This window comes from Mus musculus, chromosome 14 (assembly GCF_000001635.26).
Source record: "Mus musculus strain C57BL/6J chromosome 14, GRCm38.p6 C57BL/6J".
NCBI lineage: Eukaryota > Metazoa > Chordata > Mammalia > Rodentia > Muridae > Mus > Mus musculus.
The window spans coordinates 36,009,938-36,021,361 of NC_000080.6; the positions used below are offsets into that span (position 1 = coordinate 36,009,938).

The window sequence follows — 11,424 nt, forward strand, 5'->3', positions numbered from 1 at the left end:
CACATCTTCACACTGTGGTACAAATTTGTCACCTTAGCATTTACAAGTTTTGGGCAGAAGGATGCTAGAGATGTGGGATAAGAACAATCAAACTCTCCATTTTTGCCTCATCAGTTGCCACTCCCAGACACTTGGGAGGATGTGGACCAGCAGTAAGATCTAAACAAATTTCTCAGCAGAAGAATCTCACATAAAGAAAAGCCCATTAGAGAGATGCTCAATGTCCTTAGCCATCAAGGAAATGAAAAAAAAAAAAAAGACTCTGAGATACCATCTCACCTGCCAGAATAACTAAAACAAAACTCACAAATGATAGCTTATGCTAACAAGGATGTAGAGCAAGGGGAATACTTTCCATTGATGGTGGAAGATCAAACTAGTACAGCCAAATTTGGAGTCAACAGATTGGTTTCTCAGAAAAAAAAAATACACACTAGAAGGTCACTTGCTAAACTATGGTCAAACAAGCATTGTTGGTAATAGCTAGAAACAACCTAATGTCCTTCAACTGAAGAATGGATAAAGAAAAAGTTTTACATTTACACAATGGAATATTATACAGCTGTTAAAATCAACATTTTGTTCCAGCTAAGCAAATAGATGGACCAAGAAGACAAACATAATATGAACTCACTTATACATGGAAATTACTTTTAAAGTAAAATAACTATGTTACAATCCACAGACCCAGAGAAGCTAAGTAACAAGGAGGGCTGAAGATACAGATGCATGCATCTAGCTGTGAAGGGGAAATAGAATAGATATCTTGGGTGTATTGGGGTGTGGTGTGGTTAGGGAAGGGATTCAAATAAAGGATAGGTATAGGAAAAGGATCAATAAGAAGGAGGAGGACAGTGCGAGACAGTACTGGGAGAACAAATTAGAATTGGGGATATCTCTGGGACAAGGTAGAAACATATGAGGGTAACCTCAGCTAAGATTCTTAGTAGTTTGGGATATTAAACCATCTTCTGTAACCAGCAAGATATCCAGTGGACAGGTTAGGATACTAGTCCAGTCACAAAACTTTTCAGCTACATTTTGTACAGCCTGCAAGATGTGCTGTAGTAAAGATGGCATAGAAATTATGAAAGTGGCTAGCCAATGCCTTGACCCACTTTAGACGCATGCCATGAGAGGGGGTCCACCCCTGGAAATGCATGGAGTACCAAGAACCAGAGACTGGGCAGCCAAAGGACACAAATGGACACAGAGATATGATAGAACCAAACATGAATAGAAAATATGCCAATGAAATGATTCCTAATAATATTCTGATATTCTCATAGATTGGTCCTAACCCAATTGTCATCATAGAGGCTTTACATTGCAAATGATAGAAACAATTGAAAAGACACACAGCTAGACATTAGGTAGACCTGGGAAAATTTTGTGGAAGAGGTGGAGGAAGTATGTAGGAAGTAGAGGGGTCAAGGACATCATAAGAAAACAGAATCAGACACAGGTTATGAGGAATGAACTGTCAACCAGGGAGTTTGTATGGGAACCTGGGAGCTTACATGACCCTGACCCAGAACCTCAGCACCTGTGCAACAGTGTGTAACTTCATCTTCTTGAGAACTCTTAACACTGCCTCTTCTATCATTAATAGAAGAGGAGATTCCTAGTCTCACTGCAAACTGATAAGCCATGGCTGGTTAATACACATGGGAGTTCTGCCCTTTTCTGAAGATATATGGAGGAAGAGTAGATGGGAAGAGAACTGGTGGAGGGGTTAGAAGGTAAAGAAGTAGGGGACTTGTTAGGTTATAAAACAAATACAATTTTAAAAGAAAAGAATTACAAGGCAGAAAAAATATTGATTGTAATACATAGCAGCAGGAAACACAAAATAGAATCAAGAATAAAAGAAAAGTTTGTATTATCTTGAGAAAACACATTAACAAACACACACAGAGAGAAAGAAAGGAGAAAAAGAGAGAGAGAGAGACAGACAGAGAGAGAGAGATTGAAAGAGACAGAGAGACAAAGAGAGGAGACAAAGTGAGATAGAAAGATACACACAGAGAGAATGAGAGCAGAGGAGATATTCAAGAACACAAAAGTCTAATGTGTTCTCTGTGGGTGGTATTTGTAAGGGTCTTTAAAAAGTTTTCCTGCAATCTTTTAGGGTTGGTCAGATTGACAAAAGACAAAATGGGTGATTGGCATATATCTTTGGAATAAACATGTCCTAAACAAGAATTGAACATGTTCAATATTAAGAAAATCAGTGGGATAGGATTTTTTCAATGACTAGTGATGGAGAAACGCTTTACCAGGCCTCTGTTTTACATTACCAAGTTTTATTGTAGGTCAAAAAAATTTTTTCAAGAAGCCAGCCATCTTGGAAGTCTATTGTTTTTGTCAACTATATGTCTGTTCTATGACCTCTCTGCCTAACAGTCGATGTATTTAACTCCTAGTCTCTCTAGGTCAATGGTGATTTTTGGTCTTCCATGACTATTTTTAATTACAGTTCCATTAATAGTGTGGTCACTACCTGATTCATTCCAATGGTCCTGTATGGAAGCTATTGAAGCTTTTTTTGGCTGCAGATCTTGGTGACATGTTCAGGTTCCTGGATGCTTAGAACCTGAAGAGCCCCTTCCCCTGGTAGGCTATTAATGTCTTGATAATTTCCAAATTATCAAGTGGACTTGTCTTCTTCAAAGATGGATTATCTGAGTGTAGATGTCCCTGTTCCCATTACCAATAGATTGAACTCAGCAGATAGTTGCAGTCATACAGACACCAAGAATCCCAGAGTTTATCCATTCTGGTTTTGTTTGTTTGTTTGTTTTTTGTTTTGTTTTGTTTTTTGACATAGGAGATGCAGTTCAGGACCATGATATAGAACTATGTTCCTAAGAAAGAGAATTAGTTCCCACTCTTGTGTACCTAGTCAGTTTTTAGGAGTTCTGGATTTTGACCTAACCAGTAAAAGGAAATCTCAGTCTACAAATACATACACACACACACACCAAAACACACACACCAACACACACACACCAAAAACACACACACATACACACACAGAGAGAGACATGCAAACATGTATGTAAGCAAGTATGCATGCGCATGTATTTATAAGAACTCTCATGCACTTGTAGGCATGCGCATGCACATATACACAGGCACATATGCACAAATGAATATAACATCTAACAATGGACCTGATGTACATGTCCTGGCATGTACTGGGAGGGACTAGCATGGACATGGATGTGCACATGCAGGATATCATGCACAAATTGTGAGAATGGGAGAAAAAGTACCTAAGAACACATTACTGAGAAGAGTAAAGGAGCAATAAACAAAATGGCACCTCATTTTGACAAGGGAGGTAGGAGAGTAATGAACTTTAAAACTGGCCCCTCTTCTGGATTACCAGGGAATTCTGAACATGTACACATGATGTGGACTCCTCAGACCACTGAAAGAGTCCTAGGCTGCCAGTTTCTGTCTTATAAACTGGTTGACATGGCTAAGTAACCTGTTTACAGAGAGCTGCAAAGCTCTGGACTTAAGCCCTAAAATGATCATGGTTGTGGAAACTGATTCTGAGAAAGTCAATTCCTATGCAAGAACAATGACATTGTGGAGCTGGTGGCTGTCACAGGTATGCATGTGATCTCTTTTAGCACAGAACATATATAAGGTCACATAAAAGCAAGGAAACATGGCTAGAGTTTATGGTAGATTGGACTATTTAGGGCTAAGTTCATGATTAGGGTTATAGATGCAGTTCAACAGTAGGGACCTACACTGCCTATATCCTATGATCTCTAGGAGCAGTGGGATGGGAAACACATGTACACCTGTGTTGATTTGTGTATCTCAGAATTCGGAGGGGACATATGAGCCCTTTAAGAAAGTCTTGTTGAAGAATGGGCAGTGATGGAACCCCTCTTGACAATGACCTAACAATGAAGAAACACGGCATCCAGGAAACCCACTGGATAGAGCAAGTCTGAAGGCTATGTTATCAAAAACACTAGAGAAGCTTTCTTAGAATTACTTAAGGCTCAGGCCTCAAGAAAGACAACAGGGAAGCCCATGGTGGTGTCTGGAGGTAAAGGGTTCACTCTTGCCTTCAACACCTCTGGCCATTTTCCCAAAAGGGAAAAATCTTGACCAATAGCAGCCAAGACGGAGATTGCACAGACCAGGTAACCACTTAAGTTTTTTTCTGTGTTTCTTAGAGCAATAATTCAGGAAATCTTAGAATGAGAAGAGCCAATCAGAATGTTGTAGACCTGTGCTCTTTTGAACCCTTGACCTTGATCTTTGCTCAGGGTGAGAATGCTTCTGCCCCATAGGACCTGAGGGAGTCCCACAGAGAGTCACACATCAGTGCAGAGACTGTGGTGAAGCTGGTGAACAACCTGGTGCCTTCACTGCAGGAAGGGGGCCCCTTTTTTTGTCTTTGCCTTTCTTTCCAAATACCAAAGATGTGCCACCCCCTACAGGTACTGTAATCTGCTGTTCTTGAGGTGAGTGGCCATCTTCAAGGCCATAGTTCTCTGATCCTCTTGTTTTTTTCGAGATTCATTCTTTCTCTGTCTCTGTGTATCTCTGTCTCTCTGTCTCTGTCTCTGTCTCTGTCTCTCTGTCTCTGCCTCTCTCTCTCTGTCTCTGTCTCTCTCTGTCTCTCTCTGTCTCTCTCTCTCTGTCTCTCTCTCTCACACACACACACATTGTATTGGCTACATAACCCTCAGAACCTAGAAGCATGAAGTAAGAAATTTCTTCTCGCAGGCTGGGTACAAGGGAGTGGGCTGTTCAGAGCTGAGACCCTAAAATGGATGTACCTTTCCCTCTACCTTGAAAAAGCACTCTATCCTTCACTCAATATATCTGAGGCCTTAGTAAATGCACTTCTCTCATATGTAAAGGAGGTTCTAGATATTTTGGAGTGCCCAATAGAGATGTATCCAAAGTAGAGATACATGATAGATTATCCAGGGGACCATGTGACCACAGAGATGACTGAATAGAGATGCATGTCTTCAACCTTTGCACAGATATATTGAAAGCACCTTCTGTGTGCAGGTGAACTAAGAAATTATGAGAGCAGCCAGAACTGTCAATAGTAGGTAGGGGCTATGGTACTTTACAGGTGACATTCTGTGTGGTATTCTCTAGGTATGCATTCTTCTACCCTTATTTTGAAGAGGATGAACAAGTAAAGGACACCCTCTGTAGTTTCATGGACACATGGAGAAGAACCATGAGGACTTTTGTGAGCTCACAGTCTTGTTCCCTCTGAAATACCTGAAGGCCTCCTTGAGTGTATATATGCCACACTCACATCTTATTTTCCATTTCCATAGGGTCCTTGCCTAGCTGCAGGAAGAACAGGCCAAGGAAGAACAGGCAAAGCATGAAGAAGACTCAAATCTGTGGAGACACACATCCTCAGATCCAGAGATTCAGTGGGTGTAAATTGGCAGGGAAAACAGCAAATCTCGAGCAAGATCCAACATGTGCACCAGATCTGAACAACACAAAACCCACTAAAAGTTGCTGTGATGCATGCATAGCTGCAGCCAGACATGGCAGCAATAGTCCTGCCAACAACCCTGTTGGCAGCTGTGGAACCTGTGTCTCAGCATGTCTGTAGATACAGTGTACCTCTCAGTTGTCTCCTGCTTGCTACAGTGGGCCTACTTATTTAGAGAATGGCCCTGTCACCTCTGGTCATCAATTTGAGTCTGTCCTCTATCTGAGCTGCTGCTCCTGTCCCTCAGGATCAACCCCTGGTTTCAGTCCAGCAGCAGTTCCAGCCCCACAGCCAGCCTTGCCCTCCCCTGAGAAACAGCCTTTTTATTCTTTGTGATCTTTTCAATGTTGTGTTTATTTTAAATATTGGTTTTAATAAATTATTAGTGTTTGTTTTATAATGTCCAACGATGGGAAAATATCTGCAAATTATGAATATTCAATTTGATAAATTAAGTTTATTCAGTTTTCTTAGGAACAAAAAATAATTTAAAAGACGAACATAAACATTTAAAAGGATTAAATGTCATGCTTAAATTATAACATGTAAAAGTCTTAAATAGCCATTTTGGTAAAGAATATATATACATGACTAATAAAGGACATGTAATAATGTTCTCTATTATCTTTCAGTAAACTTCAAGCTACACCTGAGAAGTATTTTCACTTCAATCCAGTGGTAACCATTCAGTTCACAATGAAATGGCTATGCTTTTACACACAGAAATTCCAAGTGTTGGTAAGGATGTGGTATCACAGAATCATGGCACATTTCTAGGGCACATGTAGAATGCCTTACCTACATTTTGAAATAATTTTTCAGTTCTTCAAAAATTTAAATACAACTACTATGACTTTGTTCCTCTACTGATGTATAGATCCCCCCCCCCAAAATTAAAACCAGAAATCTGAATATCCCAGATGGTTTCCCCTAGATGAACAGATTAATTTTAGTGTGTGCTAATTCATGTTACAACCTAGGCAAATTTCAAAGTTACTCTGCTACGCCAAGAAGCCAAATACAAGTCTAGAATTAGTCAAGAAATTCCCTAATGAATAGATCTGGCAGATATCTGAAAGGTGGCCTCTAGTGACTTTGTAAGAAGAAGGTTTTTAATAGGTAGGTATGTGCTCTTCCACTGAAGAAAACAGTTTCTAAAAGAATACAATGTATTTTGATTTTATCTACCCATCGTAACCACCGATCTACTCATTCCATGACTTGCCAACCAGTCTTCTTCTCCATACTTATTTATTTATTTTGTTTCATGATAATAAATGGTGATTATTATTTCTATTTTATTTATACTCTGCATGTAATTCGTATGGGTCACTCTTGGTGCACATGTAGAGTCAGTCTACAATTGATCATATCCTCAAAGCAAAATGATTTTCCCTCCCCAGAAGACAGCAACTGCAACCAGCATTTCAGCTAGAGTGAAGACCGCAGAAACTCCTTCTCCGTGGCTAAGAATAGGCATCAAAACCAAAGATGCACAGGCATCCCATTAAGACACTAACCTGGAAGCCGTAATAAATACATAAATGGCATGTAGAGTAAAAAGAGAAAAAATCAATATATAAGTAATAATGTAAGATAAAATTAAATTACAATAGTGTCCTGATAGGACCTTATGACTCCAGGAGCCTCCATAGATGCAAATAGGTTCATTTTCAGTTGGCCATCTGCTAATGAACCTGAGGATTTAAAAGTAGTTTGTTTCCCTAGAGTAGTATTTTCCCTAGTTTGTCTCATAGAAAACTCAACTTTCAATTGCAAGTGGTCATCATTTGGAGATGATCCTGGGTTAAGGATGGGTGCATGAGTGCGGGGCGCTGGTTGTGGGAAAATAAAGGAGTGGGAGAGATGACCTGAGTCCTGTCAGAGCTTGGGGGCTCTGGGTGTTTGGATGAGGGAGACTGCCGCGGACCCCACAGAACCGCCATGGGACAGGTGTAGGGCCCTGTTAGGCTGCTGCAACCCCTAAGGGTGGGAAAGGTGCAGTCTCAGCTCCGACTCTCGGGCACCGTAGACCACTGGGTACCTCGGGAGAGTCGACTCTTCCTTCTCTGGGCCTCAAGGATGCCTGAGACGACAGATTCTCAGTCTTGGACATCTCAGATGCTGATGGATGTCGAGGAAGAGCTGAGATCAAAGCGGGGGCCCCGGGGGCAGCTCGGTCTTCCCCGGAGCGAAAGGCAGAAGGGAACAGGGAGACGGGAGGCGCTGGGTGGTTCCAGCATGGGCGAGAGTCTGGCTAGCTCAGGCTGCTAGCTTGGCAGGCATCTTGGGTTGGCTGGTGGCTAGAGCACCGGGAGGCCTCCCAGTGGTAGGTTAGATATGCAGCTCCTTAGAGGAAAACCTCCATTGCTCCAACTCAGCGGATCCTGATGAGAAGAGACGGTCCATGTTTTCAAGGTATTTATTGTAGAAAGTTAGAGAGAGAAGAATAGAGGAGTAGAGGGCAGCCATGGCCAAGTGGAGAGAGGGGAGAAGGGAGAGGGAGAGAGGGAGCAAATGGGCTTGAGAGAAAGTAAGAGAGAGAGAGGAGGGGCCAAGCAGCCCGTTTTATAGTAGACTGAGCTACCTTGCTGTTGCAGGGTAACTGTGGGGAAGAGCATGTTTGGCTACTGCCAAGTAACTGTGGGGATGAAGTCTGGACAGCCTATGTGACTGATGGCCACAGAATGATAGAGTTGAGAGCTTGTGGTGTCAGGCATTTGTGTCTGGGGTTGTAGCTCACTGTTCCATCCCTTGTAGAATTTTCTACTGGGTCTCCGGAGTAAGCCTTGCTCCACCAGAACACAGATTGCCTTTCACAGTCCCACACATGAGGTCCCTTCTACAATTTGGGACTGAGTGTTCCAAGGCCTCTCACTTTGCATTAGGGTCCCAGTGTGTCTTGTGATCAACTTCAGAAGGAAGCTTTTTGATGATGGTTGAGAAGGCACTGATCTATGAGTATAACAGAACGTTGGGAGTCATTTTATTACTGTTTCTTTAGTAGAACAGTAGTATTTAGCTTTACCATAGGTCTCTGAACTATCTAGTCTCAAGTTCTTGGTCATCCAAGCAGTGTTGAATATGGGTTCTATCTCAGGGAGTGAATCTTAAGTCAACTCAGATATCTGTTGGTTACTTCCACAGTATTTGTGTCACCATACTACATGCATATCTTGCAGATCAGACACTATTGTAAATCAAAGTTTTGTAGTTTGTTTAGTGATTATTTTTCCCTCAGAAACATGCAGCGTTTTCTAACAGCTACTAGATGCCTAGAAGTCAAGGAATACCAGCTTTGGCTTTGTCACATTTCACACTGCACTTTCCCCCTTCTGGAGCATTCATTGTCTCAATGCTAGTGGTGTGGGATTAGAACAGTCAAACTCTCTGTGTTTTGCCTCTCCAGCTGACATGTACAGAGAGGTTGGGGAAGGGAGGTGGAGGGACTTGGACCAACAATACGGATCTAAACAGGATACTCAACAACAAAATCTCACTTAAAGAAATGCAATTTAGGAGAGCCGGCCACCGTCCGGACCAGAGGACAGGTGTCCGCCTGGCTTGGGAGACGGCCTCAGCCTCAGCAGCAGCGGTCGCCATCTGGGTTCCGGGACTCCGCGGAACTTAGGAAATTAGTCTGAACAGGTGAGAGGGTGCGCCAGAGAACCGGACAGCTTCTGGGACAGGCGGAAGCACAGAGCCGCTGAGGCAGTACCCTTTGCAGGCTGCAGACAGCCGGCCACCATCCGGACCAGAGGACAGGTGTCCGCCTGACTCGGGAGGCGGCCTCAGCCTCAGGAGCAGCGGTCACCATCTTGGTTCGGGGACTCCCTGGAACTTAGGAATTTAGTCTGCACAGGTGAGAGTCTGCACCACAGAAGCTGACAGCTTCTGGGAACTGCCAAAGCAACACAGCTTCTGAGAGAGGCCCTGTTTTGGGCCTTCTTCTTCGACCAGGAGGAGGTCTAAAAACAAGATATCTGCGCACCTTCCCTGTAAGAGAGCTTGCCAGCAGAGAGTGCTCTGAGCACTGAAACTCAGAGGAGAGAATCTGTCTCCCAGGTCTGCTGATAGACGGTAACAGAATCACCAGAAGAACAATCTCTAAACAGAGTCAACTATAACTACTAACTCCAGAGATTACCAGATGGCGAAAGGTAAACGTAGGAATCCTACTAACAGGAACCAAGACCACTCACCATCTTCAGAACCCAGCACTCCCACTTCGCCCAGTCCAGGGCACCCCAACACACCCGAAAACCTAGACCTAAATTTAAAAGCATATCTCATGATGATGGTAGAGGACATCAAGAAGGACTTTAATAAATCACTTAAAGAAATACAGGAGAACACTGCTAAAGAGTTACAAGTCCTTAAAGAAAAACAGGAAAACACAATCAAACAGGTAGAAGTCCTTACAGAAAAAGAGGAAAAAACATACAAACAGGTGATGGAAATGAACAAAACCATACTAGACCTAAAAAGGGAAGTAGACACAATAAAGAAAACTCAAAGTGAGGCAACACTGGAGATAGAAACCCTAGGAAAGAAATCTGGAACCATAGATTTGAGCATCAGCAACAGAATACAAGAGATGGAAGAGAGAATCTCAGGTGCAGAAGATTCCATAGAGAACATCGGCACAACAATCAAAGAAAATGGAAAATGCAAAAAGATCCTAACTCAAAATATCCAGGAAATCCAGGACACAATGAGAAGACCAAACCTACGGATAATAGGAGTGGATGAGAATGAAGATTTTCAACTCAAAGGACCAGCAAACATCTTCAACAAAATTATTGAAGAAAACTTCCCAAATATAAAGAAAGAGATACCTATGAACATACAAGAAGCCTACAGAACTCCAAATAGACTGGACCAGAAAAGAAATTCCTCCCGACACATAATAATCAGAACAACAAATGCACTAAATAAAGATAGAATACTAAAAGCGGTAAGGGAAAAAGGTCAAGTAACATACAAAGGCAAGCCTATCAGAATTACACCAGATTTTTCACCAGAGACTATGAAAGCCAGAAGAGCCTGGACAGATGTTATACAGACACTAAGAGAACACAAATTCCAGCCCAGGCTACTATACCCAGCCAAACTCTCAATTACCATAGATGGAGAAACCAAAGTATTCCACGACAAAACCAAATTCACACATTATCTCTCCACGAATCCAGCCCTTCAAAGGATAATAACAGAAAAAAACCAATACAAGAATGGGAACAACGCCCTAAAAAAAACAAGAAGGTAATTCCTCAACAAACCTAAAAGAAGACAGTCACAAGAACAGAATGCCAACTTTAACAACAAAAATAACAGGAAGCAACAATTACTTTTCCTTAATATCTCTTAACATCAATGGTCTCAACTCCCCAATAAAAAGACATAGACTAACAAACTGGCTACACAAACAAGACCCAACATTTTGCTGCTTACAAGAGACACATCTCAGAGAAAAAGAAAGACACTACCTCAGAATAAAAGGCTGGAAAACAATTTTCCAAGCAAATGGTATGAAGAAACAAGCTGGAGTAGCCATCCTAATATCTGATAAGATTGACTTCCAACCCAAAGTCATCAAAAAAGACAAGGAGGGACACTTCGTTCTCATCAAAGGTAAAATCCTCCAAGAGGAACTCTCAATTCTGAATATCTATGCTCCAAATACAAGGGCAGCCACATTCATTAAAGAAACTCTAGTAAAGCTCAAAGCACACATTGCACCTCACACAATAATAGTAGGAGACTTCAACACACCACTTTCACCAATGGACAGATCATGGAAACAGAAACTAAACAGAGACACACTGAAACTAACAGAAGTGATGAAACAAATGGATCTGACAGATATCTACAGAACATTTTATCCTAAAACAAAAGGATATACCTTCTTCTCAGCACCT

At 41.9% G+C, this 11,424-nt stretch overlaps 1 pseudogene; it reads left to right on the forward strand.

The window, feature by feature from the left end:
* The first annotated feature begins 3,544 nt into the window (after positions 1-3,544).
* Positions 3,545-5,808, forward strand: Gm46474 (annotated as a pseudogene).
* The last annotated feature ends 5,616 nt before the right edge of the window (positions 5,809-11,424 follow it).